Source organism: Osmia lignaria, chromosome 16 (assembly GCF_051020975.1).
Source record: "Osmia lignaria lignaria isolate PbOS001 chromosome 16, iyOsmLign1, whole genome shotgun sequence".
NCBI lineage: Eukaryota > Metazoa > Arthropoda > Insecta > Hymenoptera > Megachilidae > Osmia > Osmia lignaria.
Genome location: NC_135047.1, coordinates 1,666,933 through 1,679,243, shown reverse-complemented (window position 1 = coordinate 1,679,243; position 12,311 = coordinate 1,666,933). Strand labels below are relative to the sequence as shown.

The 12,311-nt window shown below is 45.2% G+C and overlaps 1 long non-coding RNA gene across 1 annotated transcript; it reads right to left on the bottom strand.

Moving 5' to 3' along the window:
* Window positions 1-4,044: 4,044 nt before the first annotated feature.
* LOC117600692 (uncharacterized) lies at window positions 4,045-4,756 on the bottom strand. Its single transcript, XR_004580505.2, has 3 exons — window positions 4,544-4,756; window positions 4,210-4,327; window positions 4,045-4,107 (listed from the first exon to the last, which is right to left on the bottom strand). It is a non-coding gene; the product is annotated as an uncharacterized LOC117600692 (long non-coding RNA).
* Between the last annotated feature and the right edge of the window lie 7,555 nt (window positions 4,757-12,311).

Genomic DNA, 12,311 nt, shown 5'->3' with positions numbered 1-12,311 from the left:
CCGCGTGGAAAATGCTTCCATCGCAGAATTCTCCACACGTTTTATTGTCCAAGGGATGAATAAAAGAACAGTAAAATCGTAGTATTAATGTACAGTCCCTTCGATATACATCAGATATGCGAAAGCACAATATTTGTTAATCATTTCACTTTTATTATACACACTTACAATTATTAAAATTATAATTTTGAAAATAATGCAAAAGAAGAATGCTATTTCAAATGATCTATACACAATCGGTAAAATCAATGGGACTATCTTGTGATGGTATATCATTACCTTCAATCGGTAATGTAGTGGGGATCCTGCTTTATCGAATGTGCTCGGGATAATCTACAGTCGGTACAAACATAACGTTATTTTAACAACTGTCGGTAAAGTAAATTCGTTTCTACAACTTGTACTCTTTCAGAACTCCTCATAGATGTCTAGTCCTATCCGTTTGCGCTTTTATTTTTTGCGCATGGGCCTAAGGAGGGCCGAAGCGAATGAAATAGGAGGGCCGAAATATGAATGAAACTCGAAGAGGGTTCGAAGGAACATTCTTCCTAGTCTTTTTGGAATTTTAAAGAAAATCTTTGCTCTCGAAAGATGAGATAGGTAAAAACGAGGTGGCAGGGTCGAAAGAATAACACGGAAGCAAATCTGGGTGTGGGCAAGACGTGACAAGAGGATCAGATAAGGAATCGTGCCTTCTTCTTTCGACGTTTCCTTTGTTTAGGAATTAAGATAAAGAAGCGAGAAAGAGGTGTAAGGACCGCGGAAGCCTGTCTGTTTGAACTCGAACAGGAACAAACCAGACGCGCCTCCTTTTCTTTCGTTCAAGTCAAATATTATCGGATACGTACGCGTACCTGTTCGTATACTTTACTTTCAGGGCACCTGCGTGGAGCAGGCTCGTTACAAATGTAGCTTTTTTGTTTTTCCTACGCTTTTATTTGACATACCACGCGATTTCAAAACGTCCCGCGATTCCGTCTACCGATAACGGACAAGAAACATTAAATTATAGATCTCGGTAAATCTTTTAGGTAATAATTTAGAATTTAGATTCTAAATAATAATCTTGGGAAATACCGAAATACATTATATTTTGGTGGATAAAAATAAGGTAAAGTATAATGACATAGAAGGCGCCAACAGCAATAAAAAGAAGGACATGGTTAAATCCCTGTAATCTCGAGACAATGATTTTTAAAGGGGTTTTGAATTTGTGCCTTGAGGACGAACGCCATCTGCTCTATCATTGTATAAAAATGCGAAATACTTGGCACTGCAACAGTCTAACGCACGTTGATGGTAATAGCAGATTACTTCAATATCAAAGCCTATATCCCGTCATTCAGTCTAGGGCTGATCCTTGCCATAGTACAGCAATAAGAGGAGTACCAAGGGGAGTTGAAAACCCTTTTCAACACTAATTATGACGGCTTCACCACCAAACCCGGTGGTGCCGTCAGGGCCGATGGCGTCGGGAGTGAGGGCTCCAGACGCCTTTGCATACAGCCCGAGGAGAGGCCAGCACCGGGTGTGACCCCCGGTGCCGGCTACGTGGTAGGCACCCTAGATGGGCACCTGTATGCCAGGCGTGCAGGGCTCCGGAGTAATACACATAAAGTACCGGAGCCCCTGTTTAGCGCCAGTGTTGGTCGCCGTGGGGTTTTAGTCAGTAGGAATCTGACACTCCCCCGCTGCCCGCCCCTAATGGACAGTGGGGGGTCTTATGCAAGATTTCCCCACGTAAAAAAAAAAAAAAAAAAAAAATATTTACAGCCATTGATTTGTGTAAAGGTATTTGGCTGCGGCGCGGTTATCAGACGTTCGATCTAGAGCGAAGTGAAACAGTATCAGTCTTATAGCGACCGCCGAGGGGTGCAGATCTACCTAGTAAGCGTACATATATCTATATTATATTTTCTACGTTCATTTAATTTGGTGTATTTATCTTCTTAGATTAATGAATAAACTCATTAGGAGGACGAACGTGTTGATTTTATTACTCCCATGTGCATCCTTTACATCCCTGCATTCCTTACATCCCTGCATCTCTTACATCTCTACATGCCTTACATCCCTATATTCCTTACATCACTGCATCCTTTAAATGCCTGTTTACTTTATATCCTTGTATCCTTTGCACCTCTGTCATCCTTTCATCCCTGCGTCCCTCACATCATTGTATGCCTTACATCCCTCTATCCTTTACACCTTTCTATCCCTTATACCCTTCAATCCTTTACATCTCCATATCCGTTAAATGTCTGTTCCTCTTACAACCCTGCTTCACTTATAGCCATGCACCCCCAAAACACTCTATTTCTTACAATCTGCGGTGCCTTACATCCCTTTATCAATTTTATCCTTGAAATGACGTTTTCGGCGTTCGTAACAGCGCCCCCTAGTAGCGAGAAAAGGAACTAAAGTACAAATAAATTTAGCGCCCTCTGGCGGACAAAATTTGAACTAAAATTTCCCCGAAAAATCAGCGCCATCTGGCGGCGAGAAAAGGAACTAGAACACGAATAAATTTAGCACCCCCTGACGGGCAAAATTTGTACTAAAATTTTCCCGGAAAAGCAGCGCCATCTAGCGGCGAGAAAAGGAACTAAAGCACAACTAAATTTAGCACCCCCTGGCGGGCAAAATTTGAACTAAAATTTTCTCGAAGAAGCAGCGCCATCTAGCGGCGAGAAAAGGAACTAAAACACGAATAAATTTAGCACCCCCTGACGGGCAAAATTTGTACTAAAATTTTCCCGGAAAAGCAGCGCCATCTAGCGGCGAGAAAAGGAACTAAAGCACAACTAAATTTAGCACCCCCTGGCGGGCAAAATTTGAACTAAAATTTTCTCGAAGAAGCAGCGCCATCTAGCGTCGAGAAAAGGAACTAAAGCACGGATAAATTTAGCGTCCCCTTGCGGGCAAAATTTGAACTAAAATTTCCCCGAGAAATCAGCGCCATCTGGCGGCGAGAAAAGGAACTAAAGCACGAATAAATTTAGCGCCCCCTAGCGGGCAAAATTCGAACTAAAATTTCCCCGAAAAGCAGCGCCATCTAGCGGCGAGAAAAGGAACTAAATCTCGCACGATTGTTCTCTCTGTGGTGTAGGAATACAAGAGATAGGGATGTAAGAGATATATGGGTTTCAGGCATATAAAGGATGGGGAGATGTAGGCGATGTAGCGATGTAAGGGATGCGGGGAAGTAAGGAATGCAAAGATATAAGAGATACAGGCATGTAAGGGATGCAGGGATGTAAGAAATGCAAGGATGTAAGGGATGCAGGGATGTAAGGAATGCAGGAATATAAAAAGTGCTGGGATGTAAGGGATGCAGGGATACAAAGGATACGAAGATACAGTGATTTGGGGGTAGTCCCTGCGAGGTCCATGAAAAGAATGAAGAAAATAAGTAACTATAAAGGTAGACCTTTGTCCATAAAGAGTAGGAATAGGATAAACAATAACTGGGAAGGATGGTCTCCGTGAGACCCATAAAGAGAAGTAAAATAATAAATAATTACGAAGCGTAGGTTTGACCCATAAAGGAGGATAAAATAATTAATAACTGCAAAGGGTGGGGTTTAGCTCATAAGAAGGGATAAAATAATAAATAACTGGAGAAGGTGAGGAAGGAAGGATCAAATAATAAATAAAAGGGGTGATAAAAATCATAAATTTCATTCCTCCTTGATGAGATTATTTAATAAGCAAAAAAAAAATAAAGTAAATTAAATAAATTCCGAAAGAAAATTAGAAGTATATGTTGATCCACACCCCTCGGCGGTCGCTATACGACTGAAGAGGTCGCACCTCGTTCTGGGTCAAGCTTCTCATATTGGGAAGTAATTATTGTGCTTTGGTTTTCATGTATATTATGTTTTTAATTTATTACAGATCAAACAGTTATTGAAAAGGATTTAAGACAATTAAATAACTGAGAAAAGAAATTTCGGGCATTAGATAAATAACTCAGAAATGAAATTGGTTAAATTAAATAATAACTCGGTTGTTTTTTTACAATGATTTATTTGCGTGAAGTGAATACAAATTTGTCAAACAATTATTATAATAATTGTTCAGTCTTGTGCTGCTTTTGACTGATTTCTAAAAAAAAAAGAGTCAAAGGGAGTGAAAATTGTGTCTTTTCCGATGTCAGTCTGAGGTGCAGCAAAAGATGGACAAGTAAAATAGGCACGATTAACATACCGGCTGTGCTTTCTGCATGCAGACCTAATCTCATCTGGGGGTGTCTGGGACCCCTTAAATCATGACCCCTCGAAGACAAAGTCCAGTCTTTTGCATCTGTAGTCACTGCTACACTTTCCTATCGCATGAATTCGGATAAAATAATAAATAACTGAGAAGGGTCGGCCTTGGCCCAAAAAGGGGATAAAATAATAAATAACTGGAAAGGATAGTCCTTGGCCCACAAAGAGGGATAAAATAATAAGATTTATTTCCCTTGTGAGCTTATTCAATAAGCTAAGAAAATAAATAAAGTTAATTAAATAAACTCAGAAAATAAATTAAAGGTACCTACATATATGTTTGACAAGTAGATCCGCACCCCTCGACGGTCGCGATTAGAATGGCGCTATCACCTCGCTCTAGGTCCTAGGTCGAACGGTTGACAGCCGTACCCGATCAGCCGTGACGTTCCGCTTCGCCGCTGCTGCAACTCGTTACCCTTACTCGAATTTTATACCTTTCTATTAAAATTTAATTACCATTTTTTATTTTGCAACCATTTATTAACTAAATCATTGTCGTATTTATTTAAATTTATTATTTTTGTAACTTCTTTGCGTAAATGTCCTGCAAATTTGTATTGATTATTTATTTTTTATACGATATTGAGAAGTAATTACACTTTTAATTTAAGTTTGATTTTCATATATGTATATTATATTCATAATTTATTGAAGAACCATCAATTTTTGAATGTTATATAAATAACTCGTTGTTGTTTATCTAAAACGATTTATTTATCAAGATACATGAAGTGAATACAAGTTTGTCAAACAATTGTTTTAATAATTCTTCGGTCTTGTCCTGATTTTGACCGATTTCCAGAAAAATAGAATGAAAGAGAGTGAAAATTGTGTCTTCAAGTGCGAATGTGAAATGTAGTAAAAGAGGAACTGGTAAAACAGACAAGACTGTCGTACCAGTTGTGCTCGGTACATGCAAATGAATTTTACCTAGGGGTGTTTAGGATCCCTCAAAATCATCCAATCTTTTTGTATCTGTGCTCACTGCTGAAGGGTAATGCGTATAATTTCGTGAGGAGACGTTCGGAAGGAAACAAAAGACTGTGGTCAGTGTTTTCAGACGAAGAGGATCAGTCGTCCGGTTGTTTCGGTGGAAAACTGATTTCACTCGGTCAAAGGCTTTTATATTTACCGTGCACTCACGAGCGTCGGGTCCTGAGGAAGGAGCGGGGCGACACGGAGAACACAGACGTGCGGTTTTTCCGGGCCACGTTGCTGGCAAATATTTACCGGAATGTGGAGGAGGTCCTCTTTAAATTCCACCAGCAATCGGCGCCTCGGTACACCGAAAATAACTTTAACGATCTTTCGGCTCGGCCACGAAAATCCATAAACCTGGTAATGACTAGGGAACGTGATGCAAGGTCGGCTTCCAACTGAACCGTTCAAACTGATAGAACGATCATGAAACATAACATTTTTAGAATTAAAAACTAGAAACTTCTAAAATCATATTTTTATTTTTTCGCAGGAAACAGAAGAATGGATACCGTCAAGGATAAACATTTAGCGTAGAGAAACAGAGATGGAAGGATTTGGTGAGAAAAGAGGGACAGAAAGGGAGAAGAAGAGAGAGGTAGAGCAGAGAAGCAACTGGAAAGCCCGGATTTCGTTCCCAGGAGGAGCGCTCGACCGCGCTACGCAGGATTAAGCAATCACACAGGCCGATGGTTCCTCGATAGCGATGCTAATGTCGGGTCGAAAGGGCCAAGCACGCGTTTATGGCCCTTCCGTTTGCTTAGGCAAATCGAAGACATTCGCGGCAGAAGGGAGGCCCTCTGTGTATCTTCTTTCACGTAGGGCCGTGGCTGCAATAAAAGGTATGACGATCGCATCTAATCTTTTTAACGGTGAAAGTTATTCCTCCGGAATACGTAACGTGTACATAAATCAAAGGAACACCTTCCGTTTTGCAGCTAATGCGGTGTTTCCGAACCCCTTGGTTTATGAACTATTCGATAACAATATTTCTCTGGTACTCGAGAGGAAGAACAGCGCCTAGGAGGATCGAGTCGTTGAATGATCGATGACGACGATCGTTTCGTCTATTATACGCGGTAAGCAAACGGGCGATAATCGACGCGTATCGAACCACTCGAATCGATCTCACGCTCTCACGGGTTGTTGAGTCCGAATCGTGTTGCCGTTGGTCGTTTATGAAACTCCTGTGTCACAACATTTCTCCTCTTCAATTTGTCCGATCGATCTGGAATCGATCGGTCACGATCAGCTTCTCAAAGGATACTTAATCTAATTGTTAAACGATCGCGTTCGCGATTTTCTTATGGCGAGAAGAGGATGATGAAAAAGGAGGATCGCGAGGAATTCGTGAGAAAGGAAAGGACCTTGTAAGAATGCCACGTGATGCGGGAAGAAGCGAGAAGAAAGAAGGGTCAGAAGGGGGTTGGGTTGGTTGGTAGCGATTAACTCTTACTTAAAGGGCGCCTCCGCCCTTGCGAGAGCCCGTCACTTCGGCAAGATGTCGTGCAACAATGGAGCACTTAAACGCCGCGAATGCTTAAGTCATCTTAACGGCCAATCGACAGCCACTGGCTGCTCTCCAATTATCTCTCCGGGGCAAAACAATTAAACGCGACTCGTCGTTACCCGTCCTCCGAGCCTCCGATCCCCTGGCTAATGCCCACTAAAGACCAAATCACCTGTAACCGGTCAAGACCACGAAACTCGTGGCTTTCGTCTCTGCCAGGGACAAAAGGATGTGCATCTTCATCCAATTAGGCGATAATGGAACATCGGACGCGCGTTTTGCCACGGGCCTTGCCTCTCCATGATTTTTCGATCCTTCTCGATGATACCTCTCCCTCTCGTCATCCTTTCTCTCCTCCCGTTCATCAATTTCATTATATTTTTTTCATTCAGACCATTCGATCCTGTTGCATGATATTTCAACCGTTCCAAGAGTTATAAAACGAAGCAGCGCGTTTCGAGAAGAAGAATTTCCACGTCCCGAAGGGAACGCACGAAGTAGTAAGAGCAAACAGAAATTTATAGTAGCCCGTACAGCGAAACGATGGTAGAACATGGTCACAAGCAAAGGAGAAAAAGAAAAGGAAAGAGAGAAAGAACGAGGGGGCGAGCGGGTCAGAGGCAAAGACGGATCGCGACAGTCCCGATAACTGTTTGCCCGCGTGAAGAGCGTTCGAGCGCGTTACAACTCAAACCTTTTAGCCGTTGTTTGCACGGCGCTTTGTATTCTATTTGTACAACCGCTTAAACAACTCCGTTCTGAACGTATAAGTCCGTCGTCGAGCCTCCTCGAGGGAGTTGTGCGAACCCTCGAGTCGATCGAGGGTGCCACTTTCCGGGCCAACCTGTTGACGCGTCGCGTCGATCCAAAAGATTTCTTCCTACTCTATCTTCTTCTCGTACCCCAGGATCGTTGACTAAATCGCTCGGTATATTAATCTTGTCGCGCGAGATACGAGAGCCGAGAGGAGGGACAGGATTAGTCGTCGCCGCAGACAGGGCGGAAAAACGTCCGAGACGTTCGGTCGAGAGTGGGCCGCGATCGTCTTCTTTGTTTTCACGGGATACCTTTGGCTTCCAGGCTACGGATTTCTTCGGTACCCGTCTCGATTTCACAATCTCGGGGACGTCGAGTCGCGTTTAACGAAAGAAGGATGCGATCGGCTACCATCTCGTTGATCGGCCACGAAAAGGTATGACACGTTGCTTTCGCTCGGGATAAATGAGACGAGGCTGTAGATTTACAGTCATAAAATGTGTAAAATTGTGAGACACCGTGGGTACGCTGTTGTGAAACGGACTGTACCTGCACGGAAGGAGAATAGGTCCGTACGGTGTTCTTAGAGAGACAGGTAGGTGGATAGCAGAGCGGTACGATCACTAAATTAAGCTGGATTAGGCTAATCTGGCCCCGCGGATCGTTAATTAACGAGGCTATTAGTCAGCGACGGTGACTATTAATTCGAACGATAGTCGTGTCTCGACGATACGTTATGGCAATATCGTGTATTTGTCACTATCGTCCGGCTCACAAATTGGTTACAGCGCACCTGGAATGTCGTATCCCTTCTTCACCTTTCCGTCTCTTCTTCTACTCTCTTTCTCCATCTCCCCACCTCCATTTTGAGGATCATCTTTCTTTCACTTTGTTTTCGTTCGTCTTTCTCTCGCCCCTATCGTTCGGTATACTTTTGTCTCGCCGTTGCGTCTTCGATGGGACCTCGAGTCCAACTGGTCAGAGAGATATTTCGCGAAACGGTCTGCCACCGGGTCGTTCGCACGAGGATGGGACCAAGATTCGATCGTTATCGTCCCCCTCATCAACGTCGTTTCGCTATTAATTTATCGGCGTGTCGCGGTTGAATCGAACGATACCACGGTCGGACCACACTCGGGATACCTTGGGCTGGGCTCACTCGATAAATTACATCCACGGACGATCGATTAATTTACCAAAATTGGATACTTTATAGTCGAGTACAGTCGGTGAAAGAAAGTAGATGAGAAATCGAAGATTGAGAATATTAACTCGTTAACGAACAAACAGGTATCTGTAACAAGGATCTCCATTATTTACTCCAACTACTGTATATCTCCCTCGGTAAGTTCGAGTGCGCCAATGAATGGACCCGTTAAAACTGTCACCGAGACGACACGAACGGGACAACTAGTTCATGGTTGCCCATTGATGGTCCAGGTAGGTGCCGGCAGGGTTCCGCACACCCGTCCCCGGTGTCATCGGTTAAACTCGAGTTTAAGAAGGCTGAGTCTCCCCTTTGACCGGCTCTTAACTAGCGTGCATCCGGGCTGACTGTCGTGCAAAGGGAAAGGACTCGCCCCCTCCACCTCCTCCATCTCACCTGGGTATGACAAATTCAAGAAATATTTGTAGGCACGCCACGAAGGTGGAGCACAACGCGTACGCGTATCCACTCCGAAAAGGAACGTCTCAATGGAAAATCACCGAGGATAACTAATTCGGAATTCGTCCCTGGACCGGTGCCGGTGTCGTCGCGGACACCGTGAACGGGAACGACTTTCAACAAAAACAGCTTCCAGATCTCTCTGACGTTTCTATTTCTCTTTCTTCATTTTTTTTTTTTTTTTCACCGTTTCATGACTCGCCAAACACGGATCCACGAGTTGGATTTTCTTTTCGCGGTCCAAGGGAGCCAGGATTATTAACGATTTGGCACGGGTTTCAAGGGCTCGCTAGAGAACCGCCCGTCGAGCACAAGTTTTGCGCGTTTCTTCGCGCCGAAATTACAACAGGACGCCTAATTATCCTGGCGAGTTCTTGGGAGGAGCAGGGATCGCTCGCGAGTATTTTACCTACCGCAAAGGCGGTCGTTGATTCGTCGCGGACTCGCGAGGAACGGTGTACACCGTGGCATGGCACTCGCCAACTGGTCCCCTCGTCGTTGTAATAACTTTATTCTTGAAATTGCCATGGCACCCTCGTGGACGGGAGACGTAGCGTGGATCTCACTCCTCCGGGTGGTCAATGGTTCGAACAATCGTGAAGAACAGTTGGGTCGACGTACCTCGTCCGTGGCGAAGGAAGCATAGTTACACCTATTTGTTCCTTGGATTCCACGTAGCCGGGGCATTTTCAATTTTTCACGCGCCTTTTAACGGCAACGGTTCTCGCGGGTGGCCAATCTTTGTCGAATAGCCCGTTTTCTTTCACCTTTCTATTCCGATGACGCCTTCTGTGAACGCGTTCGAAACGGGCACGATCGCTCGTCGAGCAGTCTGGTCGATCGAAAGCGTCATTCATTTATTACCATTAACGAAGATGACTGGTCAAGGCGACTCTCGTGTAAACGTACCGACCGTGCGAACGAGTTTGCGGAAGTGACGAACGATAATCTAAACCGGTGATTCAGAGTCGCGCGTCAGCTCGTTCGAGGAACCCGTGTGTCTTGTAATCACTTGGGAATTGCCTAATGAGAGTTTCGGCATCTATTAGCCGAGAACTTCTGCATCCTATTAGTTTCGATATTCTATTCGAATAAAGTGGATAGCTCAGGTCGAAAAATCAACGGAGGCTTCGAGGGGGTCTTCGACCCTAACCGGGCCCACTGTGGGAATCGTAGATATCGATGACGGGAGAGGAACGCATCCCGCGGAGCGCTAATGGATCGATCCTGGGTGGTTCGATCGGCGTGGCTGCTCGATCACGATCTTCGTGATCCAAGATTTCGTCGAGGGCTGGAGAAATCGATTGTTGGTTGGCTCGTCGAGAGAGGTCGGTTGAAAGCGACGACGGGTCGAGGAGAAACAGCCCCTCGAGCCTCGAGGCATCCTTCCACACTCGCGATTCGCCTCGCGTGTCGCGTGATTAACGCAACGTTATTAAAACGTATATATCCGCGTGTCCACGGGGTCACGTTCAAACGTACGACCAGCCATTAGCCCTCGCGAAAACCGTGGTGGCTAATTAATCGGGGCAATTAAGAGGAGAAGAAGAGTCGTCCTCCGTACCCCTCGTCCGTTTCTTCTTCCATCTTCATCCGCTCTGTTCCCTATCGTCTTTCCTCGTCCCTTCGTTCACCATCTCTGTTTCGCCGGATCCCGAACCTCGTATGGATCCCCGCGTGGATCCTGGGCCCGCGACACGATGATCTACGCCCCGTGCGTCCACGCCGATTTATTAATGCGCGCCCACGGCGGCGTTCGTTACTTTTTTCCCCACTTTTTTCGTTCATCGAGCTCTGCCCCGAGAAACGGACGACGAACGCTCGCTGAAAGGAGCAGCAAAAGTTTTCAAGACGATTTTCAAAATCAAAATTTCAAACGTTAACGCTTGATAAATGAAAAATTTCCTTCTCGAATGGTGGAAACGAAGGAACAGGTAGGTAAAAAACCTTTGATCGGCAGGGTGCAATAATTTTTGCCTTTCAAGACTGCTGGGTATACAGAAAGCAAGACGTCTGTGTCTCACGGTGACGTGCTGCACCCGTTCGTTTCCGTTCCCTTGACAGAGACGATCGACGCGTCGCGTCGCCTCGCGTCGCTGGCACGTGCGAACCGTACTCGCACAAGAAGCGCAATCTTTCCAGAGAGATCGGTTCGATTCGCACCGCCTCGTAAACGTTTTTTCCCCGGTCGCATCCGCGAATCGGTAGGCCCGCTGCGTTCGACTATACGTCATTTCTTGGCGGATCGAACGATCGATATTAACGCGTCCCGTCACGCGAAGAATGCGATGTCGACGCGTCTCTATTTCTTTCTCCCTTCGGGCACGGCTACGCCCTTCTTTCTTCTCCTTCTTCTTCTTATTCTTTCCCCTTTGGTGAACGATTCACGAGAAGGGACGTGGTCGATCGACGGGAGCCTCGAGATTTATCGACCGGTTCCCGAGGACTCGTTATTGTTCCATATCGTATCGTCGTCCGGATAATTGCGCGAGCACGCGTGTCGAATGTCGATTCGCAGAGTGAACAAGTGGACCGTTGTTCACGAATTTACTGGTCGAAGGACCGTTTGGCGAAAGAAGTTCAACGATTGAGAGGTATAGTAGGTGAAAGTACACGTAACAAAAAAGTTGTCTCATTTTTACAGGTACGCAAACAAATGACATTATCTTAATATTTAATTTGGACGAGGAACGAGGGGCGCGAAGGAAGAAATGGGATATCGCGAGGGTCGCACGGCCCGTGGACGGAACCAGGCTGGGGTTCAACTCTCTGGATGGCTGGCACAACGGGATTAATTAATATTAGTAACACTGGGGGAGGCCGTAATTAATTACCGGACCGGAGCAACCATTCGTCTTAATACGACCGCGCTATGCGCCCCCTTCCATCACCACCCTTGGCATTCGCTCGTTTGTTCGCCCGGGCCAGATAATGATCGCGACCTAATGAAAACATTATGTTTGACGATGGGGCCTCCAGGCGATTCGAGTCCTCGAGAATATTATTCGATGCTACGCGATTCGCGAACGGACACGATCTTTCGACAATTTTCACCCTCTTTAACCCCTCTATGAATAATTCTATAAAAAGATAACTACACGATGGCAATAAAATTTGGTAGAGATAA